The sequence below is a fragment of the Bubalus bubalis genome, chromosome 3, assembly GCF_019923935.1.
Source record: "Bubalus bubalis isolate 160015118507 breed Murrah chromosome 3, NDDB_SH_1, whole genome shotgun sequence".
In the NCBI taxonomy this organism is placed as follows: Eukaryota; Metazoa; Chordata; class Mammalia; order Artiodactyla; family Bovidae; genus Bubalus; species Bubalus bubalis.
In genome coordinates, this window is record NC_059159.1 from 27,676,054 (window position 1) to 27,689,908 (window position 13,855).

Sequence of the window (13,855 nt, forward strand, 5' to 3'; positions counted from 1 at the left end):
GGGAGAGGGGGATTCAGGCAACAGGGCAGACAGCTTATTCTGGAGGCTCTTGTGGGGAAGCGGGGGCACAGCAACAGGGGCTCAGCCTGCAAAACCCCAGAGCTACTCCCAGATCAGCTCTACTGGACGTGAAGGAAAGGGTAGGGTCTGCAGGATAACCTCACCTGTGCAAGGGAGAGAGAGTTTAGAACAGGGCAAGGAGCTGCCCACTACCTGCTGAGATTGCTGGGGCAGCGGTGACAACCAATCACACATGGACACTCCAAACAACAGAAGCCAGTCCCCTCTCAGTCCTGGAGACCAGATGTCCGAAATCAAGGAGTCCCAGCACCACACTCCCTCCAGAGGCTCCAGCAGAAGGCCCTTCCTGCTGCTTCTGGCTTCTAGGGCCTCCAGGTGGCCCTGGGCTCATGGCCTCCTCCCTCCCATCTCTTCCTCTGTCTTCACCTGGTGTCTCCTCTGTGTCTGCCTCTCTCCTCTTGTCTCTCTGAAGGACACTGAGATAGATTTAGGGCAACTCTGATCCAGGATGACCTCACCCCCAGATCCGTAACTAATTATACCTGCAAAGATCTACTTACAAATAAGGTTCCATTCTCAGATTCTGGGGTCATGATGGGGACTTAATTTTATGGGGGCCTACATTCAATCCAGGACAGCACCCAGACACCAGCCAGGCTTTTCAGGACAGCAGACAGACACCAGCCAAGCTCCTTAGGACAGCAGTCAGACACCAGCCAAACTCCTCAGGACAGCACCCAGACACCTGCCAGGCTTCTCAGGACAGCAGCCAGGCTCCAGCCAAACTCCTCAGGACAGCACCCAGACACCAGCCAGGCTTCTCAGGACAGCAGTCAGACACCAAACAAGCACCTTAGGACAACAGTCAGGCTCCAGCCAAGCTCCTCAGGACAGCAGTCAGGCTGGTGACATCCTGTTTTTCTGCAGAGGCGTGTTTGGTTTCTTGTGGGAACTTAGGTTGGGTGGGGAGCCCTGCTATCTGATCTCCTGGTCATTCCAGGGTGCATGCTCAAGTGTCCCCCCAGGAGTATGGGAGCATCCCTGGGCTCCCTCCGCATAGTCCACACTGACTGCTCCGTGGTCAGACACCTGCAGGGCCTAGACTGGTCCCTGGACCACTGCACCTTCTTCATCCACAGCCTGGTTCCCTGTGCGCAGGCCTGCAACCATGACGTGTGGACCTGCAAGATCAGTGGGAGCCCTCCTGCCTGCCCCATGGCCTCCAGTCTTGCCATAGACACCCTCATCCCATTAAGCCCCCGAGAGCCCTGATGGGAGGGGTGAGAACTTGGCCATGAAGAAGACAGGGCAGGCCTTAATGTAGCAGATGAAGGCAAGTACTGAGAGTGCTCAAGTGTTTGTCCTCCAAAGGCCCAGAATGTGGGTGTCTGAGACATGAGGGTTCTGACTTGGAGGGTCACCTCTATCTGGGTGGGAGGCGGGGTCACTGCAGGGAGACTGTCCTTGGATGATTTTCCAACTCTCCCCACCCCACATTCACCTCCCCCACCCTGCCCCCTCCTCCATTAATAGTCTTTAAATGGTGTCTCTCACTGAGTGGGCCCATGTGGGAGGTTTCAGTATTGTGTGCAGGTCCAGTGACCAGTGCCCCATGTGTCCTGTGGTTTTGGGAGGGGAAGGAGCCTCACCCTCACGGTCCTGCACAGAGATAGTGTGGGGGTGCAACAGCCCCAGGCTTTATTCTGCAGAAGCTCCCTTTCTGTGGACAAGTCTCCCCTCACTCCTCTATCCTCCCTGGAAACTCAGGAGCCACAGCATGGAGGCACCTCCAGCACCAGAACCCCACCCTAGGGAATTTCTCAGAAGCAGGCACTAGGGCTGGGAGCTGAGGGGAGGAGGGAGCTGGCCTCTTGGTGATGCATGGGGGCTAGGATGCCTCATACCCAGGAGGGCCTTGGACTCAGCTAACTACCACCTGGGGTCTCCTACCCCTCCCCAGTAGAGGGCCCCTCAGATTCCAGGGCCCCAAGATCCCCCACCACTTCCATCCCTGACTGCAGAGTCAGAGACCCAGCGACCCACCTAAGTCACGTCCAGCGCTTTGCAACCCCATGGACTGCAGCCTGCCAGGCCTCCTTGTCCCTCACTATCTCCCGGAGTTTGCCTAAGTTCACGTCTATTGTGTTAGTGGTGCTATCCAATCATCTCATCCTCTGTCATCCCTGTCTTCTCCTGCCCTCAATCTTTTCCAGCCTCAGGGTCTTTTCCAATGAGTCGGCTCTTCAAATCAGGTGGCCAAAGGATTGGAGTTTCAACTTCAGCATCAGTCCTTCCAATGAAAATTCAGGGTTGATTTCCTGATTTAGGATTCACTGGTTTGATTTCCTTGCTGTCCAAGGTCTCTCAAGAGTCTTCTCCAACACCACAGTTCGAAGGCATTAATTCTTTAGCACTCAGCCTTCTTCATGATCCAACTCTCGCATCCATACATGACTGCTGGAAAAACCATAGCTCTGACTATACAGACCTTTGTTGGCAGAGTATTGTCTCTGCTTTTTAATATGCTGTCTAGTTTTGTCATAGCTTTTCTTCCAAGGAGCAATCATCTTTTAATTTCATGGCAGCAGTCACTGTCCTCAGTGACTTTGTAGCCAAAGAAAATAAAGTCTTGCACTGTTTCTATTGTTTCCCCATCTATACACCATAAAGTGATGGGACTAGATGCCATGATCTTATTTTTTTGAATGTTGAGTTTGAAGCCAGCTTTTTCACTCTCCTCTTTCACCATCATCAAGAGGTTCTTTAGCATCGCAGTTCAAAAGCATAAATTCTTCAGCACTCAGCCTTCTTTATCATCCAGCTCTCACATCCATACTTGACTACTGGAAAGACCATAGTGTTGACTATAGGGACCTTTGTCAGCAAAGTGATGTCTTTACTTTTTAAAAATAGTTAAGGAACAGTTAATTGGAAACCATGCAGAATGAAATGGATGTAGATGTAAACTTCACAACTCACACCAAATTCACTCAGTTATTCACAGACAAATTTTAGATACAAACTATTCAATTTATAGGAGAAAAGTGACATGAATTTGGGTTTGGCTGTGTACATTATGAGCTTTGAAGTATTAACACACAACACAAAAAGGCAATCCACAGAGAAAAGCAAAGGATTTCCTGGACTTAATAAAATTAAAGATTTCTACTCTGTGAAAGACAAATCAAAAGACAAGCCAAAAACTTGTTCCAAAACATTCTCATCCCCAAATGAGACCCCAGAGGAATCTCCATGAGCAGTCACTTCCTGTTACCCTTCCCCTCCCCAAGTATTTGACACCACTAACCCACTTCCTGTCTCTAGATTTGCCTGTTCTGGATGTTTCCTGTAAATAGCATCATACAATTTGTGGTTATTCTGGGCTGGGTGTTTGTTGAAATTCACATGTTGAAATCCTAACCCCCAAGGTGATAGTATGAGGAAGTGGAGCCTTGAGGTGGTGATGAGGTCATGAAAGAGGAGCCTCCATGAATGGAATTAGTGTTCTTATAAAAAAAAAAAAAAGACTCCCAGAGAGCTCCCTCAGCCCTTCCTACATGTGAGGATACAATGAAGACACAGTCCCCCACCAAGAACAGAACTTTACCAGAGCCTGACCATCCTGACACCCTCATCTCAGATTTCTGGTCTCCAGAACTGTAGGAAATACATTTCTATTGCTGAGGTCCCCATCTGGCTATTTTGCTATGGTAGCCCAAGCATTCCAAGACAGCATCCTTCTGTGCCTGGCTTCTCTCAGTGAGCATGGTATGTTCAAGATGAGTGTCAAGATGAGTGTGTTCAAGGTTGAGTGAGACCACACTGCAGAGAGTGTCACTGCTCCACTCCTTTTCATGGCCGAGTAATACTCCATTGTGTGGATGGACCACATTATGTGTATCTGTTCTCTATTCACCTGTGGATGGTCATCTGGGTGATTTCTACCTTTCAGCTGTTGTGAATTGTGCTGCTAGGAACATTCATGTACAAGTATTTCCATGGACATGTTTTCCTTTCTCGGGTTTATATGTGGGAGTGTAAGTACTGAGTCACATGGTGACTCCATGTTTGACATTTTGAGAAACTGCCAAACTAATTTCCAAAATGGTGGCATCATTTCACATTCCCGCTGCTGCTGCTGCCGCCAAGTCGCTTTAGTCGTATCCGACTCTGTGTGACCCCATAGATGACAGCCCACCAGGCTCCTCCATCCCCCGGATTCTCCAGGCAAGAATACTGGAGTGGGTTGCCATTTCCTTCTCACATTCCCACTAGCCATGTTTGAATATTCCAACTTTCCCCCTTATCATTGTCTGTCTTTTCAATTCTAGCATCTTAGTGGGAATGAAATGCTATGTCATGGAGGTTAGCATTAGGGTAACTCCTTGGAAAATAACATTCCTTTCTCAATCCTGTAAGGGGTCATGATGACCACCACTTACCTTGTACGTGCAGCTTTGGTGAGTGTTAAGGACAAGGCCATGTCGTTTCCCTCAAAGACAGTGATTGCAGACTTTCCTGGTGGTGCAGTGGATAGGAATCCACCTGCCAATGCAGGGGACATGGGTTCAATCCCTGGTCTGGGAAGATCGCACATGCCATGGAGCAGCTAAGCCCCTGTGCCACAACTACTGCACCTACTTGCTGCAACTACTGAAGCTCGCATGCCCTGGACTCCATGCTCTGCAACAAGAGAAGCCACCACAATAAGAAGTCCACGCACCACAAGGAAGAGCAGCCTCTGCTCCCCACAACTAGAGAAAAGCCAATGGAAAGCAACAAAGAACCAGTGCAGTCATAAGTAAATATTAAAGAAAAAAAAAGATAGTGGGTGGTGCAGAACAGACTGGCCAGCCAACCACAGGGCTGCACCTAAAGGAACTTCTCAGCTTAAATACTTGTGACCTTATTAATGTCACTAGTCTATGGGGTTGCACAGAGTTGGACACAACTGAAGTGACTTAGCAGCAGCAGCAGCAGCTATATTACTCGTATGCTGCCTGTTTTACAAGATTATTGTTTCTTGCATTACTGAATGTGTGACTGAGCCTCCCATACAAATAATGAACAGGAGACCCGAAACAATTAATCAAATACATAGTTCTATAAGATCAGTGATTGTAACAGTGTAATTCTAGGTATGGGAAAAAGCCATGGAAGGAACCATTTCCTGGACGATTGCTGACCAGTAGGACACGCAGCCCAAGGCTTTGGGCTACTGTTAACAGGGCTAGTCTGGTAACAATAGGTTGAGTGGCCCATCAATGAAATCCTCGCCCAACATGGAATAAGCATTCCTAGGACCTTAGGACAAATTGCTCACCAAATGCCTCCCAAACCTTGGTCAAAATTAAGACCAAAGGGAGGGACTGTAACATAAAGAAAACTTCCTGCCACCCAGGTCTACAGGAATGATGTCATCAACACCGCAGTCACTGACCCACAGGACACCCTGAAAGGAATGTGGACAACCATCAGGATGAGGCACTTGGTGCTCTGGGAAGTCTGGCAGCACTGGCCCTCAGTTAAATATTTTCAGGAGAAACGTTCTGTGAACCTGGATTCTCACCTCTTCACACACGTAAAAAAACACTAAAACCTTTAAGGCATCTGTTCCTCCTGAATAGCAGGGAGCACATAACCCTTCATCAAAATCACACTAATTCTCTTCCCTCACCTCTTCAGAAGAGTTCTCAGAGATTTGAGAACCTGTCTCCTGGGTTATAATCCTCAAATTGGCTCAAATTAAATTTTCCACTTCCTGCTTAGATTGTGTGTGTGTTAGTCACCCAGTCGTGTCCAGCTCTTTGTGATCCCATGGACTGTAGCCGGCCAGTCTCCTCTGTCTATGGAATTCTCCAGGCAGGATTACTGGAGTGGGTTCCCATTTCCTTCTCCAAGGAATCTTCCCAACCCGGGGACTGAACCCAGGTCTCTCACATTGCAGGCAGGTTCTTTACCATCTGAGCCACCACAGAAGCCCCCTACTTAGATTGACCATTGAGTAATTTCTCATTGACAATACATTCATTATCTTGATGGGGGACATGTGTTTCCAACCATATCAAATTGGACACTTTATTTTTTTTTCTTTTTTTTTTTAAATTTTATTTTATTTTTAAACTTTACATAACTGTATTAGTTTTGCCAAACATCAAAATGAATCCGCCACAGGTAAAAATATGGAACGCTTCACAAATTTGCGTGTCATCCTTGCGCAGGGGCCATGCTAATCTTCTCTGTATCGTTCCAATTTTAGTATATGTGCTGCCGAAGTGAGCACCAAATTGGACACTTTAAACGTGTGCATCTGTCTTATGTTGATTACACCTCAACAAAGCTGTTAAAATATCCTGGAGTTCTAGCTAATAATGCATCATTGCACATTCAGCGGCTTAATGAGAAGGTGCATTTTGATCTCCCCCCACCTTTTATTTGGCTGTGCCCCCCAGCCTGTGAGATCTTAGTTCCATGACCAAGGATCAAACCCATGCCCCCTGCAGTGGAAGTGTGGAGTCTTAAACCACTAGATAGTCAAGGAAGTCCTTCCCCTTTTTTGGACGTATATAGGAGCTCCATCTCTTTCTGATCTTGGTGAGGCTACTTGAGGGATGCACCCTGCAGTTTGGTGAGCCCTGGTTTGGCAAGGCTCCTCTCAACACAAACACCTGTTTTTCTTACAGTGAACATTGAAACGAGTCTTGACTGTCAGAGAATCCGACCAGGCTGGTGGGCCAGGCAGGGAGGGATGAAGATGCCAATTATATTCCACAAGCAGAATAAGCTAATATACAGATTTAAAGGAAAGTCACTTCAAGAACATCCTGCAGTAAGAACTCTTTATTGAAACAGAATACCACATACATGAAGGCAGAATAAGATGGACAGAGTTGCATATTTCCCGAGCCTGTTAAGGACATCAGGTAAAGCAAGACTTTCTCAGTGAAAGAGAAGCTGGTCAGGTTAGAAGCTGGTCAGTGAAAGAGAAGCTGCTCAGTTCCTGAGCCTGGGGATGCTTTTGTCCTGCTCCCCAGACACTGAAAAAGGATTCTCATAAACCTGCTTGAAAGCTTCCCCCTGTGTACTTTCAACAGGATTGAGGGAAACACTAATAAAGTTGTCAGCTGATAGGTTACCCAACCTTTCTTGTGATACTTGGTTATGTAATTGGGAAGGAATTGAATGAATAAGTGATTCTCATCTGAATAAAGTATCTGTGCTAATATCTAAGAAATACAAACTAGGACTAGGTCTATTTACTGAATCATTTCTCTTCCTAGCAATTAGTCATGGTCATCTTTGAATACATGTAAAAAAACAATAAAAGGAAAAAGTATTCACTCTATTAAAAATGTATTTCAAGCAGATTTATTTTTAATAATTTTAAAATATGCAATCATATATATACTAATTTAATGAGTTTGAACGACTCATAAATGTATTGATAATTCAGAAATAAAAGTAACCCTTAGAACTTTATGATCATAGTAAAAAAAAATCTTAGGCACTTCTAAGCATGGGAATGTTGGGTGATCAACAAGGCTCTTATGCAACAAACTCTATCGCGTTGGAATAACATTCTCTGAGTGATATGGGGGTGAAAAGACAGCTTCAAACAGAAAACAAAGATCAGAAAACCAGTCTGAGACGCTATGTCTTGTGTGAGCCCAACTAGAAGCTGTGTTGGGGAGGGCAGATTATGGAGGCAGAAAGAGGACAGTGTTGCCAGGGGCTGGGAACGCCAAACAGAAAGAGCACAGAGGATTTTCAGGGCAGTGAAATACTTCGAATGATACCATAATGGATATATGATACTGTGCGTTTGTTCAAATTAACTTGATCTACATACATACACATAAAATAACCCAATAAACATCTATGTCCCAATAACAGTCCAGCAGAAAACTGGGCCATTCATGAACAGTCTTTCATATAAGAGCAAACTGCATAGGCCAATTGACAGAGGTGAGGTGGCTGGGGATGCGAGTCAAGATGAATGAAACAGAGACTTTCCTGGCCGTTCAGTGGTTAGGACTTGGTACTTTGACTGCTGAGGATCCAGGTTTGATCCCTGGTCAGGGAACTAAGATCTTACAAGCTGTGAACTGCAGCCAAAAAAAAAAAAAGGTGACATAAGAAGATACTTTGCACCGTTCAAAAACAGCACGACTGAAACAACCAACAACATACCGTATGTAGGGCTCTAGATCTGCAAGAAAATTTCCTTTTTGCTGATGGGAATGCAGAACAGTGCAACTCTTCAGGAAACTAACAGAAACTGGTCAACCCTCTCAAATACAAACCCAAGAATGTGGTGAGCACCAGGATGTGTTCACCGAGGTGTTCGCGGCAATACTTGGTCCGGAACCATAAAGACATGAAACTCACAAAGATGCCTGGCAGGAGAGTGGAAGGGAGGAGGCTGCCCAGAGGTCCAGTCAGCAGGGTCACAGAGCAACTGGAATGAACAAAAGACTTCCCTGGTGGTCCAGTGGTTAAGACTGTGCTTCCAATGCAGGAGGCCTGGGTTCAGTCCTTGGTCAGAGAACTAGATCCCACACGCTACAACTAAGAGTTTGTGTGCTGTACCCAGGATCCCACGTGCTACCGCTAAGACCCAGTGCAGGCAAAATAATGAATGAACAAATACATTTTTTTTTTTTTTAAGGAGAAAGGCTTTTTTTTGTTGTTGCACTGCTGTGTGGCAGAGGAATCTTAGTTCCCTGACTGGAGATCAAACCCCAGCCACCTATAGTAGAAGCCTGGAGTCCTAAACACTGGACCACCAGGGAACTTTGGAGAAGCTTGTTTTTAATTCTTTCATATAAACTGTTTTTCAATACGGTTCTGAAAGGTTGCCATTGCCAGCCATGTGCTATGCTGGGATTTGTGACCTCTGGAGGAGAGGATTTCCATCAGAGGATTGACTCCTCAGAGCTTTTTGTGTAGCCAAGTTTTATTAAAGTATAATAGAGATAAGGAAAGCTTCTGACGTAGACATCAGAAGGGGACAGAGGGTGCCAGCTTGTTAGTTTTCAGCAAGGCATTTTGTATTAGCGAGCTGCTAATCAGATGAAGAGAAACAAGGCTGAGGGAGTTTCATCAGGCGCTTCTCCCACAATATGCATTTTTGAGATAAAGTGGCACAATGGGTGTCATCAGCCCCCCAACCCCACCCTGCCATCATCCCACCCCATAAAGCAATTGACATGAATACTGGTTTGCTGAGCCAAAATCAGCTCAAGGTTTGAGAAAAGAAAAAAAAAAAAAAAGTTAGTTTTAGGCAATTTGAAAAAGGGTAGATTCCAAAGCAAATACACAGTTTCATTAACGTAGCTTAAGAAAAACACTTCCATAAGAAAAATGCATTGGTTAGCTCAAGGTTAGAGAAAAGTTCAGGTGGAACCAGGTGCCAACAGAGAAAGGAAAAAAGTGTACCACTGGCAGTTCACTTCCTCCTGCCGCTTGGGGGCCTCTGGCCTCCCTACCGAGGCTGTTAACACTCTCAGTTCCAAACAAATTGTCATATAAACCATATTTTTAATTTTACTTGTCATGTCCAAATGGGGATACTGTTTAAAAAAAGGGAGTGGGTAGGATTTCAAAATGTGAGTTTTGCGGTTCTTAAATGTCTCTACTGCTAAATAAAAACACTTCAGCCTTTGTCTTTAATTATGCTGAAAGCATATGCTAATTCTGCAGTCTAGAAGAAATTAAAAATTTCATAATCAATTAGCTTATCGAGGACCTGTTAGGGGAAACACACTGATGGAAACCGCCCACCCTGGCCAGGCACCATAGTTATCATATGCATGAGTTGTTTTACGACAGGAGGGAGGGACATGGGAAGGTAATGGGAAGGTAAGGGACATGGAACTAATAAATCACCAGAAGACTTCAGTTCAGTTCAGTTGCTCAGTAGTGTCCGACTCTTTGCGACCCCATGAAGCACAGCACGCCAGGCCTCCCTGTCCATCACCAACTCCCAGAGTTCACTCAGACTCATGTCCATCGAGTTGGTGATGCCATCCAGCCATCTCATCCTCTGTCGTCCCCTTCTCCTCCTGCCCCCAATCCCTCCCAGCATCTGAGTCTTGTCCAATGAGTCAACTCTTCGCATGAGGTGGCCAAAGTATTGGAGTTTCAACTTTAGCATCAGTCCTTCCAATGAACACCCAGGACTGATCTCCTTTAGAATGGACTGGTTGGATCTCCTTGCAGTCCAAGGGACTCTCAAGAGCATCAATTCTTTGGTGCTCAGCTTTCTTCACAGTCCAACTCTCACATCCATACATGACCACTGGAAAAACCATAGCCTTGACTAGACGGATCTTTGTTGACAAAGTAGTCTCTGCTTTTTAATATGCTATCTAGGTTGGTCATAACTTTCCTTCCAAGGAGTAAGTGTCTTTTAATTTCATGGCTGCAATCACCATCTGCAGTGATTTTGGAGCCCCAAAAAATAAAGTCTGACACTGTTTCCCCATCTATTTGCCATGAAGTAATGGGACAAGATGCCATGATCTTAGTTTTCTGAATGTTGAGCTTTAAGCCAACTTTTTCACTCTCCTCTTTCACGTTCATGAAGAAGCTTTTTAGTTCCTCTTCACTTCTGCCATAAGGGTGGTGTCATCTGCATATCTGAGGTTATTGATATTTCTCCCAGCAATCTTGATTCCAGCTTGTGCTTCTTCCAGCCAAGCATTTCTCAGGATGTACTCTACATGTAAGTTAAATAAGCAAGGTGACAATATACAGCCTTGATGTACTCCTTTTCCTATTTGGAACCAGTCTGTTGTTCCATGTCCAGTTCTAACTGTTGCTTCCTGACCTGCATATAGGTTTCTCAAGAGGCAGGTCAGGTGGTCTGGTATTCCCATCTCTTTCAGAATTTTCCACAGTTTATTGTGATCCACACAGTCAAAGGCTTTGGCATAGTCAATAAAGCAGAAATAGATGTTTTTCTGGAACTCTCTTGCTTTTTTGATGATACAGCAGATGTTGGCAATTTGATCTGTTTCCTCTGCCTTTTCTAAAACCAGCTTGAACATCTGGAAGTTCACAGTTCACGTATTGCTGAAGCCTGGCTTGGAGAATTTTGAGCATTACTTTACTAGCGTGTGAGATGAGTGCAATTGTGCAATAGTTTGAGCATTCTTTGGCATTGCCTTTCTTTGGGATTGGAATGAAAACTGACCTTTTCCAGTCCTGTGGCCACTGCTGAGTTTTCCAAATTTGCTGGCATATTGAGTACAGTACTTTCACAGCATCATCTTTCAGGATTTGAATTGGCTCAACTGGAATTCCATCACCTCCACTTGCTTTGTTCGTAGTGATGCTTTCTAAGGCCCACTTGACTTCACATTCCAGGATGTCTGGCTCTAGGTGAGTGATCACACCATTGTGATTATCTGGGTCGTGAAGATCTTTTTTGTACAGTTCTTCTGTGTATTCTTGCCACCTTTTCTTAATATCTTCTGCTTCTGTTAGGTCCATACCATTTCTGTCCTTTATTGAGCCCATCTTTGCATGAAATGTTCCCTTGGTATCTCTAATTTTCTTGAAGAGATCTCTAGTCTTTCCCATTGTGTTGTTTTCCTCTATTTCTTTGCATTGATCGCTGAGGAAGGCTTTCTTATCTCTCCTTGCTGTTCTTTGGAACTCTGCATTCATATGTTTATATCTTTCCTTTTCTCTCTGCTTTTCGGTTCTCTTCTTTTCACAGCTATTTGTAAGGCCTACCCAGACAGCCATTTTGCTTTTTTGCATTTCTTTTCCATGGGGATGGTCTTGATCCCTGTCTCCTGTACAATGTCACGAACCTCCATCCATAGTTCATCAGGCACTCTATCTCTCAGATCTAGTCCCTTAAATCTATTTCTCACTTCCACTGTATAATCATAAGGGATTTGATTTAGGTCATACCTGCATGGTCTAGTGGTTTTCCCACTTTCTTTGATTTAAGTCTGAATTTGGCAATAAGGAGTTCATGATCTGAGCCACAGTCAGCTCCTGGTCTTGTTTTTGCTGATTGTATAGACTTCACGAAAGGTCAAAAGGTGACACCACGTGTCCAACTGTTATAGAAACCATGGCGGCACTCAAAGCAGCACTCAAAGATGAAGAAGATGAAGAACAGCAGGGTTTATTCAGCACAGGTTTATTCAGGCCCAGCGGAGTCACCTCCAAAGGCTGGGAGCCCCGGCTTTGTTCTGGGTATCTTTTATACACCGTAAACTTCCGGCTCAAATAGCTCAGATCCCTCCCCTCCCCAGCAGCCCTAATTCCCATGGATGTAAAGAGCAAGCAAGATCACAGAAATAAAAGTGGTGATTGATGAGCAGCAGCTGTTTAAAAACAAGATAAGGGAAGGGAAAGCAAACGACTGTCCCTTTAATTGGGGGTTTTGATCTCGTTCCTACCTCATCCCCCCCTCTTGATACTTAGGATGCATCTGCAGCTGTCACAGAACATCATCTTCTGGCACTTCCTGGTATTCCTTTAAAAGCAGCAACTGGGTGGCCTTCCTCAGTGGGACAACTGCCTCTATGAACCCTGTTACAACTCTGATAAGGAAGGATATGAGGCAGGGAATAAGCAGACCTCCAGCAAGTATGACTATGACCATCCCAATCATTGTTTTAAATCCCCCTAGTGTTCTTACCTGGAGAATCCCAGGGGTTGGGGAGCCTGGTGGGCTGCCGTCTATGGGGTTGCACAGAGTCGGACACGACTGAAGTGACTTAGCAGCAGCAGCAGCAGCCAAGAGATCCATCCTCCAAAGAGGCCATCTGAATCCCATCCCTTCCAGGTCTGAACTGGAACATGGGCAATCTTCCTGATATGTTTAGCTATGTCTATCACAGCTTTTGCATTATCATCTTTTTGGAGGCAACAGTCAGTTTGACTGAATTTCCCACAGACTCCTCCTTCCTCTGCTAGGAGGTAGTCTAGTGCCAAGTGATTTTGAATGATGGCAATTCTCATCTGGGATTGTTGCTGTGCCAGCAGTTCCAAGGCAGCAGACCTTTCATTGGTTATAATCTCTAGCATCACTTGTAGTCAGATTATTCAATTCAGCATATGAATGGGTGTCCTGTATCCCCAGCTCCCATCTTGTGCCCTTGTGGCCGGACCATAATATCGAGTATTCACTGGGGAGGCCAGTCATTTTCCGGGTGATGGCCTCCTATCTCTGGAGACCGCCCTTCTCCACATTTTAAGTCATCATAGATTGGGACGCCAAGCGTGTCTCCTTGTGAGTCAGGTAGGAGGAAAAAATCTGGATGAATCGTTCCTATGGTGCAGGTTCCTCCCCTCCCTACCTGGATGGGAGTCATGAGTAGGCCTTTCTCCCACACATCTAAAGAAGACCCTCTGGGGTCTGCCATAAGTCTGGGTTTGTGGATTTAAGATGCTTCCAATATGGGCTAATGCAAGCTCAACATTCAGAAAACGAAGATCATGGCATCCAGTCCCATTACTTCATGGGAAATAGATGGGGAAACAGTGGAAACAGTGTCAGAGTTTATTTTTGGGGGCTCCAAAATCACTGCAGATGGTGACTGCAGCCACTAAATTAAAAGACGCTTACTCCTTGGAAGGAAAGTTATGACCAACCTAGATAGCATATTCAAGAGCAGAGACATTACTTTGCCAACAAAGTCCATCTAGTCAAGGCTATGGTTTTTCCTGTGGTCATGTATGGATGTGAGAGCTGGACTGTGAAGAAGGCTGAGCGCCGAAGAATTGATGCTTTTGAACTGTGGTGTTGGAGAAGACCCTTGAGAGTCCCTTGGACTGCAAGGAGATCCAACCAGTCCATTCTGAAGGA

At 45.5% G+C, this 13,855-nt stretch overlaps 1 non-coding gene across 1 annotated transcript; it reads right to left on the reverse strand.

The window, feature by feature from the left end:
- Nucleotides 1-6,197: 6,197 nt before the first annotated feature.
- On the reverse strand, nt 6,198-6,304 carry LOC112584032. The gene has a single exon (XR_003108391.1). It is a non-coding gene; the product is annotated as a U6 spliceosomal RNA (small nuclear RNA).
- Between the last annotated feature and the right edge of the window lie 7,551 nt (nt 6,305-13,855).